Source organism: Bos javanicus, chromosome 8, assembly GCF_032452875.1.
Source record: "Bos javanicus breed banteng chromosome 8, ARS-OSU_banteng_1.0, whole genome shotgun sequence".
Taxonomy (NCBI): domain Eukaryota; kingdom Metazoa; phylum Chordata; class Mammalia; order Artiodactyla; family Bovidae; genus Bos; species Bos javanicus.
The window spans coordinates 77,307,825-77,334,134 of record NC_083875.1 but is presented as its reverse complement, the minus strand read 5'-3'; the positions used below and the strand labels follow the sequence as shown (position 1 = coordinate 77,334,134).

Sequence of the window (26,310 nt, the reverse complement as noted above, 5' to 3'; positions counted from 1 at the left end):
CAAGTGGGTAAACGTCACTTCCACCCATGTCCTTTGTTAATACAAGGCAGGAAGCAAGCTCTAATAGGCTTCCTTACTGGCCCTAGATTTTTTTTTTTTCATGTTAAGAATGAAAATGATTCAAACACTTTTATATTGCACTTGAACTTACATTGTACTTGAATTTATATACCTTTGATATTATACTTGCAAGCGGATATTTCTGCAGGTTTTGTGTGAGTGATCTACAATCCTTGTTTAAAAAGTTTAACCTGCTGGGCTGCATAGCTTTGCAAATTCCAGAGACCTTGGGGCTGTGGGTGGCATTGTGGTGTGGTGATGGGGTTATGGGGTTAACTGTGATTCACACATTAGACTTAGGAATGTGAGTGGGCCATTGGGGAGCGTGGGCCTGGCCAGGCTATGGGGAGGCGGCCACACAAAGGGCACACAGTCACATTCCTCTGGGGCCTCTGGGCAAGCGTGGTGGCTGCCTGCCACTTGGCAGTGGTCTCTGGTATTTGCCTGGGAGAGGTTTCCTGGATTCCTTGGTTCAGGGAAGCACAGTACCCCAGGCAGAACGCTGCTCCTGGCTCCGTGGCAAGGCCAGAGCTGAAGAAGCAGTTTTTGGAGGAGCCTGCAGCGTTTATGGAGAAGGCAATGGCACCCCACTCCAGTACTCTTGCCTGGAAAATCCCATGGACGGAGGAGCCTGGTAGGCTGTAGTCCATGGGGTCACGAAGAGTCGTACACGACTGCGCGACTTCACTTTCACTTTTCACTTTCATGCATTGGAGAAGGAAATGGCAACCCACTCCAGTGTTCTTGCCTGGAGAATCCCAGGGACGGGGGAGCCTGGTGGGCTGCCGTCTATGGGGTCGCACAGAGTTGGACACGACTGAAGCAACTTAGCAGCAGCAGTAGCAGCAGCGTTTATAAAGGACCATCATCGTGGGAGGAGGCTAGGCATACAGAGGGTAGGAACATGGGGAGGACTCTTGAATTGCAGGGTTTTGATCTGGGCCCTGCCAGGTGTACTGCATGGTCCCCTCCAGCCTCCAGATTTGGGAGTGCTTTAGGGAAGGAGGACTGGGTGAAGGGTTCAAGTACTAAATGGGATGTTTGGTGCCTCAAGAGGATTGTCTGTGCTTAGAGTTACCACAGGTTCCTTCTGAAGAGTCACGGGGTTTCTCTGAATAAGGCATAGCTTCACACTGAACCAAATGGCCTTGTCTGTACAGTGGTGGGCTAGCAGCCGGCAAGCAAACATATTTATGACTTGGTGATCTTTTGATAACTGCTCATTCCTGAAAGGCAAATGGAACCTTCCAATTAGAATTCATGTCAGGTCACAGGGTGAGAGCATGGAAAAATATCACCAAATGCAGGCACAAACCAGGAAAACCAAAATAATAAGGGAGCTACAAGATTGCAGAAATGTAAAGGGGCATTGGAATCCAGAGGAAAGGGAAGGCCAAGGCAAGGGACACTCTCCACCATTATATGTTCAGCAAAAGCTGATACTCCTGGGGACTAAAATAGCAGAGATGTCAAATGTTTAACCTCAGTGTTAAACAAACAAACAAAAATGGAACCATAAAGCTTTTTAAGGTTATAGCTTGTGGATTGCAAAGTAAAAAGTTAAAATAGAACAGAAAAAAAGAAACAGAATAGAATAAGGAAAAAAGGATTGAAAACAAACAAAGATAAATTCAAGCTTTGAAATTTAATTGTTTGTCTTAGAACTTTTAAGAAAAACAATCCTGGATGGCAGAACAAATCATCCTAACTCATATTCCTAAAACTGTACTAGAGTAAATTATTCACAAGGGAATAATAAACATTTGGTGCACACTTGGTTCTAATATCATTTTGCAAAACAAATATATTACACTGGTATCATACTCATTTATGATTGGAAGTCTTGTTGGATGAAGGAAGTAGTACATTTAAAGTGGCTGATGTTCTGAAATACCCACACTATTGGACAATCTGCACAAGCTAGAAATACACATTCTGAAACACACATGTTCCTTAAATGGGTTCAGTCGATCCCACCTACAAGGAAGGCTAATTATTGTTGTTTTAAAACTAGTATACACATATATACAGGATATATTTTGCGTGTCAGAGGGCTCTGATGTCATATAAATTGCAATAAAACTTCATTGTTTAGGGATTAAACATGTAACTCCTAGTGGGTCAGACAACATGATCTTAATGAACTAATGGGAAGAAAGTGGATGGCCTGGCCAGTGGGTGGCCATTGTTATGCTCTCTGCCATGGCATGCTGAGCCAGTGTTACCTGATCAGGTGGGTTTTCAAGGCAAGGCCAGCTGTTTCAGATTTTAGGGGAAATCTAATTTTTAAACATTAGCTTTTGGACATCAAAGATAATGGCTGTCCGGCCGCCAGTGTGCTAACTCTGGCTTTAAATGTTAGAGTAAGGAGATAACAGGTGAATGTTTTCTGGCTCTTTGGCATGAAATTTTAAAAAAGAATAAAAAAAAAACAAAACTGAAGCAAGTTTGTAAATGTAAGAAAAGTTCTTCTTTTATCAAGGTCAGGATTGTACAATTTTAACAACTTGAAGGATGGATATGTGAAGAAGATGGTGTGTCAGCTCTTTTCTACTCGGAGCCTTGGTCAGTTAGACCTTTGTGATCCGTGTGTACCTAGATACATATATATTTATATACTTATACACATGTCTATAGATAAAAATCCTTCTGCCTGGCTCTTGGTACTGATTACTCCCTTTCTACCAAACTGAGCTGATCTTGGCTTCTATTTGGCAGATGTGGACTGCAGAAAGCACGTGATGGCAGTGCAGAGCTGTACTTTAGGAAAATCCCTCTGAAGTGGTTTGGAGGATAAAGAGGAGGAGGGAGAGATTAGTTAGGCAGGAGTCTCTTGAAGTTGTTGCCAGTAGAGTTGTCAAGACTAGGACTCAGGGATAAAGTAGCTTCAGTGTGATAAGGAAGGGCTTGATAAGAGCATTATGGGTTGCATAAAATAAGACTGAACTTAGTAAGTGGTTAGTGATGGGGAGATTAAGGAGTTTCTGATGGTTGCCAAGGCTCAAATATAAGAAACTGGCAAGTGGTGGCAAGCAGAAGCCATCGGTGAGAACTGGGGATCAGAGTGGTCAGCGGTGGTGAGTTTGGTTTGGGACCTGTTGATTCACAGGTGAGACTTCAAGTCTGAATCTAGAGCTTAAATACCATCTGCTTCTCTGCATAGAGGTCACAACTGGATCTAGGGGACGAATGAAATCCCTCAGGAAGTGACACACAGAAGTAAAGACAAAGACCCTGACCCAGGGAAAAGAATAGGGAGCTGAATGAAATCCAGGAGAGAAAAACACTTCAAGAAGTGGAGGACTAATGAGCTCCCACTTGGTACCTGGCATCATATACATGTTCTCACTGAAGCCTCCCCTGGGCTTAAGAGACGTGGTTGCCCGATTGTTATAAATGAGGAGGCAGTTAAGCCAGGAGAGGCTGGAAAGGAAGTGGGACTGTGGGACAGACGGGGTTCCTTCAAGAAGGTGGGTGATGAAGGAAGTGAGAGGGAGCTTGATGGGGAGAGCACAGCTGAGAAAGAAGGAGATTTTGGAGGATGTCCTGAGGAGCATGTTTGTCACCCAGTGGAAAGGAGCAAAGGAAGAGGGAGATACAGAAGATGAAAGCTGGAGATGGGTTACATAATGGATGGAGCTGAGAGGAAAAGCAGGAGTGAGAGGTGGGATCAAGAGAGATCTTCAGAGTGACAGGAACTGGAAAGGAAGCTGTCTGTGGACACAGTACCTGAGCCCCAAGCAGTGGTGAAGCTTCACAGCACCAGGGCCACAGATTTGAAAGGAGTGACCGGTTTGGGAAGCTGATGGCCAATTTCACATTACCTGGAGTAATGTTATTAGTCACTTATTTTCTTTTTATCTAAAGATTTTCTATGAATTGTTCACATTCTCATGAATTATAGATACTTCAGTATTAATCCTGTATTCAGGATTAATACATGAATCCAGCCTAGATTCAGTAAAGATGACTTTACCTTTCATTTTTTCCCCAAGGAAACTATGCTATTTCTAGATGCTGTCACAAGAGTTTTTTGCTTGCTGTTTTGTTTTTCACTGCAGTGAAGAACAGGGCTACGCATCAAGAGCAATATAAGAGGAACTAGTTATTGTGTTTACATCATTATCAACACAACGGGTTTAACACATACTGTGGTGATTAAGATTCTTCTGGAAAAAAGCTCCCAGTTATATGGTAAGAAGGAATTTGGATTTTGGAGTTATTGGTACCCATATGACAATAGTATTTCCCAGTGGTGTGATCATGGGCCAAAGGAATTGCTTTATATCCTCTAACTCAAAGGTGGTAATTATACCTTACAATGTTCCAATGATAATTGGAAATCTATGAAAATGCCTAGAACCTGCCTTAATAAATGGTGAAAATAATAGTAAATCACTAAATGAACTGAGGACTAAATTTACAAAAGAGAGCAACATAAAAGCATCATGTGTGTGTCTGCACTTTGTGTATGTGTAGTGCGTGTGTTTAGGAACTTTATTTCGCCATTCTCTTGTTGGATATTTGAATTGTTTCCAGTTTTATTCTACTACAAAGCATGCTGCTCTAAACATTTTCTTACATATCTCTCGGTACACACCTGCTAGACTTGTTCTAGGCTTTCTCCCAGAGAATGGAAGGACTTTTGTGCTCACCTTCACCTGGCTTCCCTGGTGGCTCAGCTGGTAAAAGCGTCTGCCTACAATGTGGGAGACCCAGGTTCGATCCCTGGGTGGGGAAGATCCCTGGAGAAGGCAATGGCAACCCACTCCAGTATTCTTGCCTGGAAAATCCCATGGACAGAGGAGCCCGATAGGCTACAGTCCATGGGGTCGCAAAGGGTCGGACACGACTGAGCAACTTCACTTCACTTCTTCACCTCTGCTGGGTGTTGCCAAATCATTTTTTAAGTTGGTTGTACTCATTTGCATACCTACAGGCCAAACTTAAAAAATTTAGCTTGCCAATCTCATGGGTGTGAAATGGAACCTTGTTCTTTAATTAGTATCTCCCTGATTGTAGATCAGTTGAGCATCTTTTCAAGCTTGCTAGCCTTATGAGTTTTCTCTTCTTTGAAATGCTGTTATGCTTTTTGCCCTTTTTTTTTTTTCTAGACTCGTTTTTTAAAAGGTATAAAAGGTATAAGGGCTCTGAATCAGGCATCTATCTATCTGTCTGTCTATCATCTATCAGAGTTCAAGAGTCAATTTATACTATCATTAACTGATACTTCATCTGGCAGAAGAATCAATTGCTTGTACATATGATGCTGAATGATGAGTATTGGATGAATCAGATATGGGAGAAAAATAAGCCTGCCATTAATGATGTACAGTGACACATTAAATGTGATATCTTTCCATAGGGTATGACCGCAGGGCCTGGGAATCTGAATTTTGAACAAATGCCACAGGTAATTCCTATGTCTTGATGTCTTCAGGAAATCTGGCCCAAGCTCCATTCCCGAAACTGATGTTTCGTGAGAGAAGGTCCTTTGGGTGCTTTTCTTCTTATTTCTTTGGCACAAATCTAGCTGAGAAGCAGTATAATTAGGGAAAACAAATGGCTCCAGAAAGAAGTGTCCTTGGTTTCATATAACCAGCTACACTCCCCTCTCCAAGTGATCAAGCCTGTGCCAATGATTCTTGGCTCCTGCTGACCCACTGCTGGCCCTGGGCCACCTGACCTCCTTGATGTCCCACAGCCGGGTACAATGACGTGTGTTGTGATTTTCTCCATGGTCCTCCAAACCTGCTCTTTCCCTACTGTTGCCAGGACGTTCTTCCTAAACGTCTCCTGCATAAGACCTTTCAAAGAATTTGAGAGCTCTTATGAGAGAGATCTTGGAGAAGGGAATGGCAACCCATTCCAGCATTCTTGCCTGGACCATTCCAAGGATAGAGGAGCCTGGTGGGCTACAGTCTTTACAGGGTTGTAAAGAGTCAGACACGACTGAGCGACTAAAATTTTCACTTTTTTCACGAGTGACCTAGCTGGGTCCTGTCCCTTTTCAGAAAGCACTTTCTTTGACCACTTCTTGCCTCTCACTTACTCTGTGCTTTGGACATGTTGATCTCTGTACTTTGGGAATGTGGGACCACCTGTCTAACACCAGTAATTTTTCTTCTGCTCTTTCCTCTATCTTAGATCTCCTCTCCCACTTCTCTGCTTCCCTGGTAAATCAAGTGGTAAAGAATCCACCTGCCAATGCAGGAGACGTGGGTTTAATCCCTAGGTTAGGAAGATCCCCCGGAGGAGGAAATGGCAACCCATTCCAGTATTCTTGCCTAGAGAATCCCACAGACAGAGGAGCATGGCTGGCTACAATCCATGAGGTTGCAAAAGAGTCAGACATGATTGAGCACCTAAACAACAACAAAACAACTCACTTCTCTCCCTTTGGCTTCTCATCCTTATCCTTAAAGATGGTATTTCTCAGACTTTAACATGCATGCAGATAAACCAGGGATCTTGTTAAAATAGAGTCTGATTCCACTGGTCTATGGTGGGGCTTGAGATTCAGATTTCCTGGCAAGCTCCTGGGTGCCACAGGAAGCTACTAAGTCTGGGGACAACACTTTGAATCACAGAATGTAGAGACACAGCTTGGTATCACCTGCTTCTCCTTGAGTTGTAAATGCCCCTCAGTGTTTGCCATGCTTCTCACACTGTATTATGACAACTGCCTTATCTGTCAGTAAGTTCATTGAGGGCAAGAATTGTGCCTTGTTTACCTTTATTTATATTTGCTGTGCCTGGCATGTAGGAAACACTCAACGAATATTTGCTGAATGAACAAACGATTCCAGCAATCCAGACAGATATTTGTCTGGCTGCGTTTTGCTGTTTGTGGCTGTTTTCCTGTTGAGCCCAATGACTCGTTGCTTTTCCAGATGGCGCCCTGTGGCCTGAAGGGTTGGCTCCACTTTCTACAAAGTGGCAGACCTTGCCAGGGGAGGATCAGCGGAGTGGGTGGTTAGCTTTGGCGTTGGAAGAACCCCACTTCTTTGTGCCTAATTTAGGTCAAGATTAGTGGGTTTAAAATTAGCCCTGAATTTTGTATTTTCTCGGTAGGGTTTGCTTATGCTTGTGAACACACACGCACACACATCTCTGAGGTTGAGTAGCCTCTTCCTTTTCTGATCCTGTTCCACATAGATGCTGGAATGAGTTTTCCCAAATAGAAATTTGGGTTATGCCACTCTGGGTGGCTCCCTTTCCCTTTAGGGAAAAGTCCAAATCTCTCTTCCTGGCTCATGCACACAGTGCCTGGGATAAGGCATGCTTACTCGTGTTGTCCCTGAGTGCCTCCTTCACTATTCAAGTCATCCCAATTAGGGTGATGAATAATGTGACTGCCCTACTCCTAAGCGCCACCCCCGCCGCCACATCCCCCCACACATCTCATGCTTTACCTTTTCAGTGAAGTCACTGGGTTGTGAGAATGTTTGCATTGCTGATCCAATCCCAGGCTTCCAGCTCCAGCTGCAAATTCTCATGATGGGGACCCTGCTACCAGCTCACTGTTGCCTTGGCTCTGGACAGCTATTCTATGAACTGGGGTATATGTTTATTGTAAGTTGTGAGCTGTACGTACTCTAAAACCCAGCAAGATCAAATAATGAACACAGTGGTTAATGTTCTCCCTTAGCACTTTTAGCAGAAATCTCTTAATGATGGCATTAATCCTTTAATGGATGAATGGGTGAGGCATTCTACTTATGGGAGAGGAAATAATAGCTAGATGGGAGAAAAAGTTGCTGGTCTGTAGTAGTTATTTTGCTTAGAGTGTGTAATCTCCCTCCTCTCATCTCTTCATGAACTTGTTTTTCAGTGCTCGTTGGAAAGAGTATGAGTTGGAAAGCCAGAGCGATCTGGGTGAGGCCCACGCGGTTTCTCAGTTCTTCTGGGAGTTAGTATTCACACCTGTCAAAATGAAAATAATAAGACTTACTTTGCGTGGATAGTTACGTTGGTTAATTGAGATAATGTGGAAATGGTGAGTTATATATAATGTAGGTAAGACTTTCTCCTTGTTTTCAAAGACTAAACCAACTGAGTTATTTCAGTTAGGAAACAGCGACAGTGCTTCATATTATTTGGTCCTGAGCTGTGGCACTAGGCTTGTTCTGTTTTTAAGCTGGGAGAGCTTCTTTCCCTTTGTTACTCTGTGTATTTCACTAATGCAGCCATGCCGAACCCCAGCACATGCCTGACTGTTCCTCTCTGAGTTACCACTGTGTCTGGGATATAAAAGGCCTGTGCTTATCTTCTGAAAACACAGCTGCTTCAATTATATCATGCCAGGCTTTCTGTCAAGGAAATCTCCATTGCAGATAGTGGAAACGTCGCAAAGATAGAGATTCAGTGCCCTGTACATTTTTTCTGTAAATCTTGGAGTTTTTTAAAACCAGAGAGTGCGAAATGGAGACGTAGCCAAAGGAGAAAGATTTAACAACTTCTATGTGGTTGAATGCTCGTTATTTTGAGGAACAGTGACGTGAAAGTAAAGGCACTCTTTGTGTTAGAATAGGGCAAATATTTACCATTCGGTCCAAGGACAGCATATAACAGAGTTGCTGTGAATCCACTCCAGCCTCTCAGGGGTCCACAGGCCAGGACTATGAGTATCACCAGGAGCTTGTAGGAGATTGAGTCACAGGCCCCATCCCAGTCCTACTCAATCAGAAGCTGCATCTTAACAAGATCTTCAAAGAGACTCAAATGTAGATTAAAGTTTAAAGAAGCTTTGCTCTTGGCCAGTGCCGTCTAATAGAACTTTCTGTGACGATGGTGATGTTCTGTATGTGTGCCATCTAGTACGGTAGACACTTGGCCATATGTGGCTGAGAATTTGAAATAGGACTAGTACAACCAAGGACTAAAGTTAAAGCATATTTAACAATTATAACTGGAATGTAGTTAGTCACATGTGGTGTGTGGCTACGAAATTGGGTAGCACAGCATGAAACTTTACCAGGTTTTGCTTGCAGGATTCCTGGGGAGGGTAATGCTGTCTCCCGTCATCCCCAGGGCACGGTCAGGTTTTCCCATGTGGCCAGGAAGTACCACTGCCCATTCCTCGTCCTCGCTGTGACCATGGTCCATGCACAGTCCCTGGAATAAATCCAGGAGCTTCAGCATTCATGATACCCTTACTTTCTCCTGGAGGCTCAGAGTGGTTAGCTGGATAGGAAAAAAGTAACTTCAGTTGCACTAAGCCAACACAAGAAACTGATAACTGTCCTTTTCTAATTGTGTTATTTCTGTTATTTCACAAATCCCTGAGTATCAGAAAATGTTATTTCTCTACTTTGCTTCATCTGCAATGTATCTAACTTACAAAATAGAAATTGATGCTTTTTATTGACCTTCTTTCTCCTTTAATATTTTCACTTTCTCCATGGGGAACTCTAGTTCAAGTTATTTTCATTACGGTCCTCTGAAGGGGTCTTAAGAAACTTTCCTTTCCACATCTTTGCTCAAGCATTCCTTCTGGGTCCTCCTAAGCCATGCCCCTGTGGGGCATCTACTCCATAAATACCACCTGTGCTATTGTGAGACACGGCTTCTGTAATTTTAAGATGTCTCTTCTTTTTCCTACCTTCTCCATGCTGATCATCTCTAATCATCATTTCAAACGTAACTTCTTTTTTATCAAATTTGGCAACACAAAACATTTCCCGGCTGTTCGCTGGGGACACATGGCCAAGCGATGATGCAAACATCTGTTCTGGTTGGAACAGCCCTTATAATTCACCAAATGGAGTTCTGGGACCATCTGTCTCCCCCTCCTCCCATGTGACCCCAGAGTTCTGTGGAGGTCAGGGGGAGTAAAGAGTCATTTGATGGATGAAAATAAAGTTTAGTGTGATAGCAAACTTTTATTCTAAAACGGAAACATTTATTGATCAGTGTACATTTGATTACACCTCGTAGATGTTTTATAATCAGATATAGGGTTGTCATTTCTTTATATTAACGTTTGTCCTTAAATAGTGCCTGATTAGGAGACACCCCCATTTAGACCCTGAGCACAGGAAGGGGCTGGAGTGATCATCTCATTGTATGGAGAAGTAAAGGGCCTTCCATAGAGCTTCCCTGGGCATGGCCTAAGAGTCAGCTTGTAACATTTATAAGTTTGGGTCTCTTGACATACCGGTCTGTAAGTGGGCTTCAGGGAGTCCATGAACCCCAAAAATTATAGCAAGGTTTTGTGTGTGTATGTGCAGCGCTGGGACAGGGAACTCAATACATTTATTAGAGTCTCAGCGTTGCATCATGCTATTCTCCTTTTGAATTCTCCTGATAATGGTGATTAGTTTGACCAACTTCTCATATTTAGGATGAGGCATATAGAACATTTGCTAGAAAATTACAATATGCAGAGAAGTTAGCGTTACTGGTGGGGAACTTTATTACAAACCATTCTGCCGATGGTGATTGCCGGCTTCAAGGAAGAGAGGGTAAGAATATTTAGGCTATTCAGGGGAAAGTCAGCTTCCCAGATGGTGCAGTGGTAAAGAATCTGTCTGCTAGTGTGGGAGATGGGGGTTCGATCTGAGCTTGGAAGATCCCTTGGAGGAGGAAATGGCAACCCACTCCAGTATTCTTGCCTGGGAAATCGCATGGACAGAGGAGCCAGGTGCGCTATAGTCCATGGGGTCGCAATGAGTCAAACACGACTGAGCATGTACTCAAGAGGAAAGTCATCACTTTCTCATTGATCAAATGTAGCTCTTTGCATGGTTTGTACAGACTTTGGAGTCAAAAGACTTGATCTTGGATCTCTGCTCTGCTGCTCCCTGGCTATGTGATCTTAAGCAAGTGGTTTGTTGTTTTTCTTTGAACCTCAATTTTCTCCTGTATACGAGACAGCAAAAGAGACACTGATGTATAGAACAGTCTTTTGGACTCTGTGGGAGAGGAAGAGGGTGGGATGATTTGGGAGAATGGCATTGAAACATGTATACTATCATATATGAAATGAGTCGCCAGTCCAGGTTTGATGCACGATACTGGATGCTTGGGGCTGGTGCGCTGGGACGACCCAGAGGGATGATACGGGGAGGGAGGAGGGTTCAGGATGGGGAACATGTGTATACCTGTGGCGGATTCATGTTGATATATGGCAAAACCAATACAATATTGTAAAGTTAAAAAAAAAAAAAACTTAGGGATAGTAATACTTGCTTTGCAGGGCTGTAATGAGGAGTCACTGCAAGAATGTATACAGGGTCCTGAGGACACAGCAGACCCTCTGCAAATGATCACCATTTCCATTATTTCTGCTGACCATTTCAGAGCTACTGAGGACTTGTGTCTTTCTAGATCAAAAGGCATCTTCTAGATTTACTGTTACCATAAGCAGAGGAGTGGGATACTGAGGAAACCCAGTTCCTGGGATAGCTTACTTTCAAACTTCTCTGGGGATGATCATGGAATATGTATATTTGTTAATTTGGAGACTGCAGGAGGTATAACTGTTTGCTCATAGTGCCTGATTGCTTAAAATGTAAATGCTCAGTGTCCACATCTCTAAAGTCAGCTGGTCCACTCTCTGCTGTTCAGCCTTTTGAGGGAGTTCAGGATGCTATGGTGGATTATTCTTTTCTCGGCTAGCTCTTCCACTTTCTCTCACCATCCACGATATGTTCCCGTCTATCTGCTGGAATTATGTTTCCTGCAGTAGAGTTTACAGGCTAACAGAGCACATGATCTTCCAGGAAGTTCAGTGCTGGCTGGACACATCCTTTGGGGAACAGAGCCATTAAGATGCTGTGTTTCTGGCAAATGTGATCTGTTTTATAGCGAGACATAGGAGAAGGATATGGCTTTCTATTTTAAGCCACAGGTGAAACTTCATGTGTAGGGAGCAGGCAGAGTTTCTGTCTGTGGTCTACCTTAGGTTGTTCTGTGGCTTGGGTCAACTCAGTTTCCCTCCTCTGTGGAAAAGAAATGCCTTTAAGACCTGGTATAAGGGACAAACCAGAGAAGGCAATGGCACCCCACTTCCGTACTCTTGCCTGGACAATCCCATGGACGGAGGAGCCTGGTAGGCTGCAGTCCATGGGGTCACTAAGAGTCAGACATGACTGAGTGACTTCACTTTCACTTTTCACTTTCATTCATTGGAGAAAGAAATGGCAACCCGCTCCAGTGTTCCTGCCTGGAGAATCCCAGGGACAGGGAGCCTGGTGGGCTGCCATCTATGGCGTCACACAGAGTCAGACACAACTGAAGCGACTTAGCAGCAGCATAAGGGACAAACATTTGTTTTATAATAATAATAATTGAGCATTTGGGATTAGCAGATGCAAACTATTATGTATAGGGTGGATAAACCACAAGGTGCTACTGTATAGTACAGGGAGCTGTATTCAATATCCTGTGATAATTCGTAACAGAAAAGACTATGAAAGAGACTCTATGTGAATAACTATCACTTCGCTGGACAGCAGAAATTAACGCATTGTAAATCAACCATATTTCAGTAAAAATTATTAAAAATAATAAATTCAGATGAGCTTTACTTAACTCTCTCAGTTGGCTGATGTAAGTGCTTCTTAGAATAAGGTGAACACAGAACATGAATCATGCCTCCCAGGTCTTTCCTATCTTGCTTCTCACAATCCCCACCATCTGTAACACACACCCACACCCCCACCTCCTGCCCCCCCACACACACCCCACTTTACTTTCCACTGTCCCTACTATCACACCAGCCCTTCATGATCCTGAATCCTGTGATGACATCTCTTACATCTTGTGAGACTGGGAGATCTATCATAATGCCTGTTCAAATTACTGTGAACACATATTGTCTTTTAAGGTTTCTCTCTTCCCAAATTAAAAAAAAAGTTACAGCAAAAACAAACTCAGCTGTAGACTATTTAAAAGTAACGTACTTCACTAGTCAAGTTCTCTAGGAATGGAAAATTCCAATTCAGGATAAAAATGAGCCCTGGCTTATGTGTCTTGCCACCAACAGAAATCTTATTTTCCCTCTAAATATATAACTAATGCATCCCATAGAACATGTTTGTGTTTTTAGCTCTAGGTGTTTTTAGTTAATATTCAGTGCATTCTTGAGAGAGCAGCACTGGTGAAAGGAATGATTCTGATAGGTGCTGTTTCGTTCTCAGCTGGGACGAATTTCTTTCTTAAGCACCACCCCTGTGGTGGTACTTTCTTTTTTTTCTGTGTGAGACCTGAGAGGCTCACTCTAATGACTGAAGGAGAAGGTAATGGCAACCCACTCCAGTACTTGGAGTTCCAAGTGGGCTGCCGTCTATGGGGTCGCACAGAGTCCGACACGACTGAAGTGACTTAGCAGCAGCAGCAGCTTTTCTCCTGTCTACCACCCTATCTCTCTCTCTTCCCTTGGGTTACCCCTGGAGCTCACTCCTCCCCATTTCTTTGCTTCACCCAATCTTCCTTCCCTATCCTTCCTGGAACCTGTGGCCTTCAATTTCCATCGTTAGCCAGCATCATCCTACACCAGCGTCCTCAAATTGTGGCCCCAAACTACAAGTCTCAGCATCATCCTGCATGGTAGGCAGGATGATGACCTTCTAATGAAGTCTGCATCCTAATTCCTAGAACCTGTGCACGTGTGCTCAGTCACATCTGACTTGGCGATCCCGTGAACTATAGCCCACCAGGCTCCTCTGGCCATGGGATTCTCCAGGCAAGAATACTGGAGTGGGTTACCATGCCTTCCTCCAGGGGTTCTTCCTGACCTAGGGATTGCATCTGCATTTCTTGCATCTCCTTCATTGGCAGGCAGATTCTTTACCACTGTGCCACCTGGGAAGCCCATAGAACCTGTAGATATGTTAAATTACAAGGCAACAGGAAATTAAGGTAGCATGTATCATTAAGATGGCTTAGCACTGACCTCAAAATAGGGACAGCACCCTGGATTATCCATGCGAGTCCAATGTAATCACAGAGTCTAAATTGGAGGAGGGAGGCAGTGTCAGAATGATGCAGGAAAGACTTGCCCAGCCATTGCTGCCTTTGAAAATAAGAGATTGTGACCATGAGCCAAGAGATGCAGTTCACATCTAGGAACTGGAAGAAGCAAGAAAATGGATTATCCCTAGAGCCTCCAGAAATAAAGACAGCCCTGCAGATGACTTAATTTTAGCCCAGTAAGACCAGTTTTGGACTTAGAGTTTTGAATTTCAGAACTATAAGGTAATCGTTTTAACTTGTAGTTTTAAGTCACTAATTTTGTGGAATTTCTTACAGCAGCAATTGGAAACTAATACCCCTGGGAATTTCTTACAAACACATGTATACCGGTGATGGATTCATTTTGATATTTGGCAAAACTAATACAATTATGTAAAGTTTAAAAATAAAATAAAATTAAAAATAAAATAAAAATATGAAAAAAAAACAAAAAACAAAAATTCTAGACCCACTCCAGACCTATTATATCAGAAGCTTTAGGGGTAGGGTTCAGGAATCTGCATCTTAACAGCCCTCAGGGGGAATCTGATGCATGTAAAGTTTGAGAATCTCTAGGGCATCCGTTTTCCCTTACGAGGTCTGAGTGGAAGGGAAGAGGAGTGGTATTTGGAGAATGTGGTCAGGAAGATGCTATGGGTTAGATGAAATGGCATGGTCAGGTGGCTGCATGTGGGTTCACCACTGAGATGGCTGGCTTTGCATGACGTTGTTGTCCCTAGTAAGGGACAATGTGTAATTTATGACATGAAACAGCATGGTAAACTCTGCTCCTGCAGCTTGTCAGCCAGCTTTTCAAAGAGATGTTTTAGGGGCTTCCTTTAGTCTCTTTTACTTATCTCAAATGGACTTGTTTATTACAAACGTAGCCAAGTTAGAGTGGGTGGTAGAATTAAAGCCAGGTGCTGCCAGTGAAGAAGTTAGAGATTGTCACATCCAGGGACTTCCTTGGTGGTCCAGTGGTTAAGACTCTTGCTTCTAATGCAGGGGACATGGGTTTGATCCCTGGTCAGGGAACTAAGATCCCACGATGTGGCCAAAAAGTTTTTAAAAAAGAATGTCATGTCCAATTACTCATTTATTTGGCATACATTTAGCCCTCAGTTCAGTTCAGTTGCTCAGTTGTGTCCGACTCTTTGAGACCTCATGAACTGCAGCACGCCAGGTTTCCCTGTCCATCACCAACTCCCGGAGCCTACCCAAACTCATGTCCATTGAGTCGGTGATGCCATCCAACCATCTCATCCTCTGTTGTCCCCTTCTCCTCCTGCCCTCAGTCTTTCCCAGCATCAGGGTCTTTTCCAATGAGTCAGCTTTTTGCATCAGCTGGCCAAAGTATTGGAGTTTTAGCTTCAACATCCATCCTTCCAATGAACACCAGGACTGATCCCCTTTAGGATGGACTGGTTGGATCTCCTTGCAGTCCAAGGGACTCTCAAGAGTCTTCTCCAACACCACAGTTAAAAAGCATCAATTCTTTGGTGCTCAGCTTTCTTTATAGTCCAACTCTCACATCTGTACATGACTACTGGAAAAACCATAGCCTTGACTAGATGGACCTTTGTTGGCAAAGTAATGTCTCTGCTTTTGAATATGCTGTCTAGGTTGGTTATAACTTTCTTTCCAAGGAGTAAGTGCCTTTTAATTTCATGGCTGCAGTCACCATCTGCAGTGATTTTGGAGCCCCCAAAAATAAAGTCAGCCACTGTTTCCCCATCTATTTGCCATGAAGTGACGGGACTGGATGCCATGATCTTAGTTTTCTGACTGTTGAGCTTTAAGCCAACGTTTTCACTCTCCTCTTTAACTTTCATCAAGAGGCTCTTTAGTTCTTCACTTTCTTTTTTTTTTTTTATTCTTCCAATTTTATTTTATTTTTAAACTTTACATAATTGTATTAGTTTTGCCAAATATCAAAGTGAATCCGCCACAGGTATACATGTGAACCCTCCTCCCTCCTCCCTCCCCATACCATCCCTCTGGGCCGTCCCAGTGCACCAGCCCCAAGCATCCAGCATCATGCATCGAACCTGGACTGGCAACTCGTTTCCTACATGATATTTTACATGTTTCATTGCCATTCTCCCACATCTTCCCACCCTCTCCCTCTCCCACAGAGTCTATAAGACTGTTCTATACATCAGTGTCTCTTTTGCTCTCGTACACCGGGTTATTGTTACCATCTTTCTAAATTCCATATATATGCGTTAGTATACTGTATTTATGTTTTCCTTCTGGCTTACTTCACTCTGTATAATAGGCTCCAGTTTCATCCACCTCATTAGAACTGATTCAAATGTATTCTTTTTAATGGCTGAGTAATACTCCATTGTGTATATGTACCACAGCTTTCTTATCCATTCATCTGCTGATGGACATCTAGGTTGCTTCCATGTCTTGGCTATTATAAACAGTGCTGCGATGAACATTGGGGTACACGTGTCTCTTTCCTTCTGGTTTCCTCAGTGTGTATGCCCAGCAGTTTGCTGGATCATAAGGCAGTTCTATTTCCAGTTTTTTAAGGAATCTCCACACTGTTCTCCATAGTGGCTGTACTAGTTTACATTCCCACCAACAGTGTAAGAGGGTTCCCTTTTCTCCACACCCTCTCCAGCATTTATTATTTGTAGACTTTTGGATCGCAGCCATTCTGACTGGTGTGAAATGGTACCTCATAGTGGTTTTGATTTGCATTTCTCTGATAATGAGTGATGTTGAGCATCTTTTCATGTGTTTGTTAGCCATCTGTATGTCTTTTGGAGAAATGTCTATTTAGTTCTTTGGCCCATTTTTTGATTGGGTCGTTTATTTTTCTGAGTTGAGCTGTAGGAGTTGCTTGTATATTTTTGAGATTAGTTGTTTGTCGGTTGCTTCATTTGCTATTATTTTCTCCCATTCTGAAGGCTGTCTTTTCACCTTGCTAATAGTTTCCTTTGATGTGCAGAAGCTTTTAAGGTTAATTAGGTCCCATTTGTTTATTTTTGCTTTTATTTCCAATATTCTGGGAGGTGGGTCATAGAGGATCCTGCTGTGATGTATGTCGGAGAGTGTTTTGCCTATGTTCTCCTCTAGGAGTTTTATAGTTTCTGGTCTTACGTTTAGATCTTTAATCCATTTTGAGTTTATTTTTGTGTATGGTGTTAGAAAGTGGTCCAGTTTCATTCTTTTACAAGTGGTTGACCAGATTTCCCAGCACCACTTGTGAAAGAGATTGTCTTTAATCCATTGTATATTCTTGCCTCCTTTGTCAAGATAAGGTGTCCATATGTGCGTGGATTTATCTCTGGGCTTTCTATTTTATTCCATTGATCAATATTTCTGTCTTTGTGCCAGTACCATACTGTCTTGATAACTGTGGCTTTGTAGTAGAGCCTGAAGTCAGGTAAGTTGATTCCTCCAGTTCCATTCTTCTTTCTCAAGATCGCTTTGGCTATTCGAGGTTTTTTGTATTTCATACAAATTGTGAAATTATTTGTTCTAGCTCTGTGAAGAATACTGTTGGTAGCTTGATAGGGATTGCTTGAATCTATAAATTGCTTTGGGTAGTATACTCATTTTCACTATATTGATTCTTCCAATCCATGAACATGGTATATTTCTCCATCTATTAGTGTCCTCTTTGATTTCTTTCACCAGTGTTTTATAGTTTTCTATATATAGGTCTTTAGTTTCTTTAGGTAGATATATTCCTAAGTATTTTATTCTTTCCGTTGCAATGGTGAATGGAATTGTTTCCTTAATTTCTCTTTCTGTTTTCTCATTATTAGTGTATAGGAATGCAAGGGATTTCTGTGTGTTGATTTTATATCCTGCAACTTTACTGTAGTCATTGATTAGTTCTAGTAATTTTCTGGTGGACTCTTTAGGGTTTTCTATGTAGAGGATCATGTCATCTGCAAATAGTGAGAGTTTTACTTCTTCTTTTCCAATTTGGATTCCTTTTATTTCTTTTTCTGCTCTGATTGCTGTGGCCAAAACTTCCAAAACTATGTTGAATAGTAATGGTGAAAGTGGGCACCCTTGTCTTGTTCCTGACTTTAGAGGAAATGCTTTCAATTTTTCACCATTGAGGATAATGTTTGCAGTGGGTTTGTCATATATAGCTTTTATTATGTTGAGGTATGTTCCTTCTATTCCTGCTTTCTGGAGAGTTTTTATCATAAATGGATGTTGAATTTTGTCAAAGGCTTTCTCTGCATCCAGTTCTTCACTTTCTGCCATAAGGGTGGTGTCATCTGCATACCTGAGGTTATTGATATTTCTCCTGGCAATCTTGATTCCAGTTTGTGCTTCCTCCAGCCCAGCATTTCTCATGATGTACTCTGCATATAAGTTAAATAAGCAGGATAACAATATACAGCCTTGATGAACTCCTTTTCCTATTTGGAACCAGTCTGTTGTTCCATGTCCAGTTCTAACTGTTGCTTCCTGACCAGCATACAGATTTCTCAAGAGGTAGGTCAGGTGGTCTGGTATTCCCGTCTCTTTCAGAATTTTCCACAGTTTATTGTGATCCACAGTCAAAGGCATTGGTATAATCAATAAAGCAGAAATAGATGTTTTTCTGGAACTCTCTTTCTTTTTCAATGATCCAGCAGATGTTGAGAATTTGATCTCTGCTTCCTCTGCCTTTTCTAAAACCAGCTTGAACATTTAGCCTACCAGGTGCCAGTTGCTGTGTGAGACCCCGAGGAAGGCTGAACAAGACAGACAAAATCCCTGCTCACAAGGATCTTTGTTCTAATGGAGTTGACAGCAGACACATAGTTTGATAAATAAGGGGATTTTTTTCATGTTCATTAAGTCTCCTGCACAGATTCACTTGGTTTTTCCTTTGTACTGTAATACAGGGGCTTCCCCAAGTGGTGTTGCTATTAAAGAACCTGCCTGCCAATGCAAGAGAAGTAAGAGACAAGGGTTCAATCCCTGGGTCAGGAAGACCCCCTGGGGGAGGGCATGACAACCCACTCCAGTATTCTCGCCTGGAAAATCCCATGAACAGAGGACAGACTGTACAGAGGATAAAATATCCCATGGACAGACTGTTGCCTGGAAGGCTACAGTCCATAGGGTCACAAGGAATTGGACATAACTGAAGCAACTTAGCATGCATGCATAATACAAGGAAGTTTAGAATGGGAAGTAACTGAACTATGTCCCAGATCACCTTATAGACTGAGGCTGGTGAAAGAGAAGTAAGCATCTGCGTGCTTCTTGATGGACACTTTGAAAGTCTTTTAAGAAAATCAATGTAGACAACATCTTGGATCCTGCCCTAGTGGAAACTGTGGTTGAGAACTAAGTAAGTGGGGGTGGATAAAGAAAATTGGCTCGGGGGAGTAGGATGTGGCAGCTGAGAAAATATGACGGAGGGGAGATGGGAGGAGAGGTTGTAAGGTCCCTTTCGGGCTGTTCAGACAAAGAAGTCCGTATTGAAGAGGAGATTCACTTTATATCTTTAGGATAATAACCTTCCCCAAGTACCCAGATACTAGCTCTGAAGCAAATTTAAAGAACAGCCCTTTCCAAGAAGGTATGTCATTTATTCCTGAGGATGTCTATTTCACTTTTGGACAGGAGTCAGCTCTATGTCTGATCGATAGAAAATGAATTATGCAGGGCATTATCTTGGCTGAGTATATAATAATGAACTGCTATTCCTTTCTTCTCCTTCATAAATTGCATATGAGAAGCTTATGTAATGTCTATAACGAATCCCCTTTTTGTCTCCCAGGAGCATAGGTTTACTGGTTGTGGTCTCTGTTCATGATTTATTCCCTGCATATTTAGAGATTCCAGGCAGCTTGCAATGGCATGCCAGGTCCCTTCCATTTGCCCCTCCAGAGCCACTCTACCTTCTCTGACCCAGGAGACTGATCTGATCAATGACATAGGTATGAGCTGCCTTGTTCTTTGGCTTCTGGTTGTGTTTGACCAATAGGGGTCCCAGCCAAGAGGCCACTTGGATGACGGAGTGAGGTGTGGGTACTCTAAATTGAGTGTGCCATTAACTTTCTCTTGGGATTTTGAGAGATGTGAATATCAAAATATATAACAAGGAAATAAGCACCATTAAAGAAAATGAAAGGCACAGGAATCAGAACTAGGAACTGAGGTAGCCATCATGTCTGTGTATCTTTTTGTGTGTGTTGGACAATTAGATCTGTCTTTTGTGAATGACTTGTTCAAGTCTATTGCCCATCCTAAAATTGGGTTGTTAGTCTTTTTGTTTATTTGTAGGTGTGTCTTAAAGATAAAATCTGATATCAGTCTTTTGTCAGAAATAAGTATTGCAAATATCTCTCCCCAGCATGTGGCTTGCATCTTCACAGTCCTAATGATGTCCTTTGTCTAACAGATATTCTTAATTCTAATGAAGTCCAGTTTATCATTTGTTTTATTATATGGTTAATACTTTTAGTGTTCTATTTAAGAAATCTCTGCTTCCTCCAAGATCATGATGATTATATTTTCTTCCAGAAGATTTATTGTTTTACCTTTCACATTAATGTCTATGATTCAACTCTGATTTTTTAAAAACAGCTTTATTGAGGTATAATTTACATACCATTAAGTTTACTCATTTTAAGAGTACCATTCAATGATTTTTTTAAAAGTGAATTTACAGAGTTGTGCAACTGTCTTCATTATCTAATTTTAGAATATTTCCATCACTAAGGAAAAAAACCCTTGTCTGCATTTGTAGCCATTCCCCTTTCCCACCCTGTTCAGTTCAGTTCAGTCGCTCAGTCGTGTCTGACTCTTTGTAACCCCATGGACTTCAGCACACCAGGGCTTCCTGTCCAACACCAACTCCCGGAGTTTACTCAAACTCATGTCCATTGAGTTGGTGATCCCACCCTGAGCACCAGGCAACTACTAATCTACTTTCTCTCTATATAGATTTGCCTTTCAGATTCGTGTATGTGTGTGTGATGGGTAATTATTAAGCACAGACCTTTAACTCCAAGCTTTCTAGAAGCCAGAGCAAAAAGAGAGTCCCATTTTTTTCATAGTCTTCTTGGCTAGGACTTCAATTCCATCATTTCAGGAAGAATCAAATATTTGTGACAGGTCTTATAACAGGCATTGGGTAGTTTAACAGGCAATGTCTTTGACTACATCTTGGCATGAGATAGAAAAAGCTCAAACAGTTATTTCTTCTGTTGGCACCCTCTAAGAGTTAAGGGATTATCTATCCCCCAGTTGAGAAGAGGGAAAGCACATCTGTGAGAAGCTATGATAATAAGGATTGTGTACATGGATTTCTGGACACACTGGGGGAACTTCAGGCAGCTAAGGCGCAAGCAGGCACTGTGGTTCTGCTAAACACATGAGTCTTAAGCAGGGTTTGGGTGAGGATGGATCAGTCTTTTTCATAGTGGGATTCTCTGACGGGTAAGTGCCTGAAGTGCCAAAGAAGCCATATTATTTATTTTTCTTCTAAAATTTTCCCCCAGCTTTATTGAAGTATGATTGACAAAAATATAATATTTAATATATTTAAGACCTACAATGTGATGTTTTGATATACATATACATCATGAAATGATGAGTACCACAGTCAAGCTAATTAACACAAACCTCATTTCACATAGTTACGATTGTATGTGTATGTGTGTGGTGAGAACACTTAAGATCTAATTCTCTATTCTCATAGCAAATTTCAAGTGTACATGCAGTATTAACTGCAGTCACCATGCTATTCACTAGGTTCTCAGAGCTTTTGTTGTTCAGTCGCTAAATTGTGTTTAACTCTTTCTGACCCCCTGGACTGCAGCGCACCAAGCTTCTCTGTCCTTCACTGTCCCCCAGAGTTTGCTCAAACTCTTGTCCATTGAGTTGGTGATGCCATCCAACCATCTCATTCTCTGTCAACCCCTTCTCCTCCTGCCTTCAATCTTTCCCAGCATCAGGGTCTTTTTCAATGGGTTGGCTCCTCACACCAGGTAGCCAAAGTATTGGAGCTTCAGCATCAGTTCTTCCAGTGAATATTCAGTGTTGATTTCTTTTAGAATTGACTGGTTTGATCTCCTTGCAGTCCAAGGGATTCTCAAGACTCTCCTCCAGCACCACAATTCACAAGTATCAATTCTTCAGTGCTCAGCTTTCTTTACATCCAACTCTCACATTCATATATGACTGCTGGAAAAACCATGGCTTTGACTATATCGACCTTTGTGGGCAAAGTAATGTCTCTGCTTTTTAATATGCAGTCTAGGTTTGTCATGGCTTTCCTTCTAAGGAGCAAGTATCTTTTAATTTCATGGCTGCAGTCACCCTCTGCCATGATTTTGGAGCCCAAGAAAATAAAATTTGTCACTGTTTCCACTTTCCCCTCTTCTATTTGCCATTCCAAAGCTTATTTATCTTATAATTGAAAGTTTGTACCCTTTAAGCTATATCTTCTCTCCCCTGCCCCCTCCCCATCGTCTCCCAGCCCACAGTGACACCGTTCTATTCTTTGTTTCTCTGAGTTCAATTTTTAGCTGTATTATTTATTAAAGTAGGATCCATGTGCTGTATATAACTACAAGACATGCAGGTGGCAGAATTGACATATTGTGAACATTTAAGGGTTTGGTGTGTCCTTATATTTCTGCTCATCAGTAGCTCGCAGCTTTATCCCCTGGATAAAGCATGGATGCCAGGGGGTCATGAATAGAGTCAACACTCCTCACAGAAAGAACCTTTCATTTTGCTCCCATGCCTGGAAAAATAGATGGCTAGTTCCCTAGATTTTTGTACCATGAAGTATGAGAAAAAATGGTTTGGGGCCTACATAGTTTTAACAGTTCTTATCACTTGGTCACCTCCAAAGATGTACTTACACTTTCGATATACCCAATATGATCACTTAATTTTAAAATATAGCCTTACATAGCTGTTTGAATTGACTAGTTGAACAGAGTTACTTATAGGCCATCAAATATTGAATATCTGCCAACTGCAATGATTTATTTGGACCATAATTTGATGTTGAAATGTTTTCAAGTCATCATTTAGCTGACATGTTCAGCTACTCACAAAGGCTACTCTTCTAGTCAGTCATGGCAAAAGCCATATAACCGGCATGGAGAAGTTTGCTTCTCTGTCTGCTGTAGTAGGGCATGTAGCCACTGTACCCAAAAGCTTCATGAACTAAACATGCTTGAAAAGGACACTCTTGCACTACCAGGGAGACTATAAATTGGTACGACCACTTTAGAAAGCTCTCTGGCAGAATCTACTATAGGCAAACGTATGCATCCTGCATGTCTGAGTAATTCCACTTCTAAGTATAATATACCCAATAGAAATGGTTATATATGTTCACCAAATATATGTCCAAGTATGTTCATAGCAGCTTTACTTGTAATACATAAACAAAACTGGAAACTACCCAAATGTCCATCATTATACAACTGTTGAATATATTAATGAATTGGGTAATCATACAGTAGAAAAACTGTACAGCAATAAAGTCAATGACCACACAACAACATGTAAGACTTTCAGAAATTATATTGAACTAAAGGAGACATAAAGAATGTTACTATAAGATTCTATTCACTAAAAATTCAGGAATAGGCAAAACTGATGATAGAAATCAGTAATGGGTATCTTTAGGGAGATGATGACGGAAGGTATGAAGGGGCTTTTGAAGCATGAGTAATGTTTTAATGTTTGCTCTGGGTGGTGGTTCTGTAGATTTGTTCACCTTGTAAAAATTTGCTGAGCGGCATACTTATGGTTTGAGTACTTTACTGCATGTATGTTATATCCATAAAAATATTTACTTAAAAGAGGGCAGCTAGAACAGTCCTGCCTTATGTATTGAGGATTATCTGATAAAAGTCCATTTCTGTCCATTCACTGATTCTAGAAATGGTGCAGATTTTGAAGAGTCATGAGTAACCTGATATAAAATATGAATGGATAACTTGACTCAGAGGGAGTTTCTGTATTTAGACTCAAAGTTTGACAAGAATTAATGGAGGGAGTGAGAAATTGCACATTTTTCCACGTTCACCTCTCTTTGAGATGAAATAATCTATAATAGTGAGCTTCAGTGAAATAGCTATGTCTCAAATGGCTGACTTCTCACCTAAGATATTAAACTGAGAAACTCAGGTTTGTGCTCTCCACCCACCTAGACAGAATGGCAACCCAGCTTTACAAAGGGATATCTGGCAGAGTAATAGTCTGTATTTTGAGGACTTCTCTCCTCTATCCCTCCCTCCATCCCTCCATGAGAAACTACCACAAAATATTATGCTTCATGGCCTTGTTAGGGTAAATTTGGAGTTGAATCGTTCAGTGTGCTTTGGGGCCTACCTTTTCCTTGATCCCATAGGATCTGGTCACCTTCCCTTCTCTACCCTCATCTGCACCTGTCTCCTTGGTTCACTCTGCTCCAGCCCCACTCCATCCTCCCGACACTGCTCAGACTCATCCTGACAATGCAGCCTTTGTACCTTTGCCCAACCTGCCTGCCCTCCCTGGGACACATGCCCTCCTTCATTTCTACCCCTAACACCTTCAAGTTCTTCAGTTCTTTGATCAAATGCCATCCACCCAGTGAGGCCTATTCTGACCGTCCTATTTAGAACTGCAGTCAGCAACACCCCCCCCCACCCCCACCACCCGCCCAGCGCCTCACCGGACTGCTGAGAAATTTCTGGACATATGTAGGAGACAACATGATGGGATGGAAGAAACATGGGCTTGGGAACAAAATCAAACTGGAGTTTGAAATTTGGAATTTACGACTTGCTTCCTATTTCTCTGGGTCTAGTGTCCTCAGATGTAGAATGAGGCCACTTCATAGGATCATTGCCAGGCAGGATACTGCAGGTGAAGCAGCTAGCCAAGGGCTTGCACGTGGCAGTTCTCAATAAATAAAATCTCTCATCCGTTTCTCTCTAGCAATTTCTCCCTGCCTCAGTAGGGACTGCTTTACACAGTAAAATATTCTAGGAAGTCAGTTCCATATAGGATTAACATATTTTCATAGGGTAGACAAACTAGCATTGAAAAGTTGAACCTCTCATATATTAACTGAAATTATTATGGTGAACTTTATCTTACCTACTCAAAAATGACTTTGTTAGAAGCCTGGGAGGGGAAATAGCCTAAAGCCTTCAGCACAGATGGGAATTGACTGTTTAATAAGCCAAGTCTGATGGGCAGGTGATGTTACAGTGCTAGAGGAAGGTGAGACAATAAAGATCTTCACTCTTGCCCCTGACACTCTGAGGTATTCCAGGGAGGAGCTGTGCTGAGAAAAGTCATGTTCTGAAACACCCTGAGGATCAACAAAAGGTACCATTTGCCTCTGGGGCACATCCTCTGGGGATGTGTGTTCTAGTTCCTAAGCAACTTAGCCTTCTGAGCTGGCTGGGCCTCATTATTCTGCCTGTGGTGGTGGGAAGCAAATCTGTTGTTTTTGGAAAGAGAAGCTGAGGCTTCCTGGTCCTTCCATTTTTTTTTAATTTAATTTAATTTTTAAACTTTACAATATTGTATTGGTTTTGCCAAATATTGAAATGAATCTGCCACAGGTATACATGTGTTCCCTGTCCTGAACCCTCCTCCCTCCTCCCTCCCCATACCATCCCCCTGGGTCGTCCCAGTGCACCAGCTCCAAGCATCCAGTATCGTGCATCGAACCTGGACTGGTGACTCGTTTCATATATGATATTATACATGTTTCAATGCCATTCTCCCAAATCTTCCCACCCTCTCCCTCTCCCACAGAGTCCAAAAGACTGTTCTATACATCAGTGTCTCTTTTGCTGTCTCGTACACAGGGTTATTGTTACCATCTTTCTAAATTCCATATATATGCATTAGTATACTGTATTGGTGTTTTTCTTTCTGGCTTACTTCACTCTGTATAATAGGTTCCAGTTTCATCCACCTCATTAGAACTGATTCAAATGTATTCTTTTTAATGGCTGAGTAATACTCCATTGTGTATAGATACCATAGCTTTCTTATCCATTCATCTGCTGATGGACATCTAGGTTGCTTCCATGTCCTGGCTATTATAAACAGTGCTGCGATGAGCACTGGGGTACACGTGCCTCTTTCCCTTCTGGTTTCCTCAGTGTGTATGCCCAGCAGTGGGATTGCTGCATCATAAGGCAATTCTATTTCCAGTTTTTTAAGGAATCTCCACACTGTTCTCCATAGTGGCTATACTAGTTTGCATTCCCACCAACAGTGTAAGAGAGTTCCCTTTTCTCCACACCCTCTCCAGCATTTATTGCTTGTAGATTTTTGGATCGC

General features: G+C 42.0%; 1 protein-coding gene and 1 non-coding gene across 3 annotated transcripts in view; both read left to right on the top strand.

Annotated features, from left to right (window-relative positions):
- The window catches only part of FRMD3 (FERM domain containing 3), a 347,210-nt gene that overhangs the window by 109,318 nt on the left and 211,582 nt on the right, over window positions 1–26,310 (top strand). The gene's annotated exons all lie outside the window — the stretch shown is intronic.
- TRNAC-ACA (transfer RNA cysteine (anticodon ACA)) lies at window positions 4,728–4,800 on the top strand. The gene has a single exon. It is a non-coding gene; the product is annotated as a tRNA-Cys (tRNA).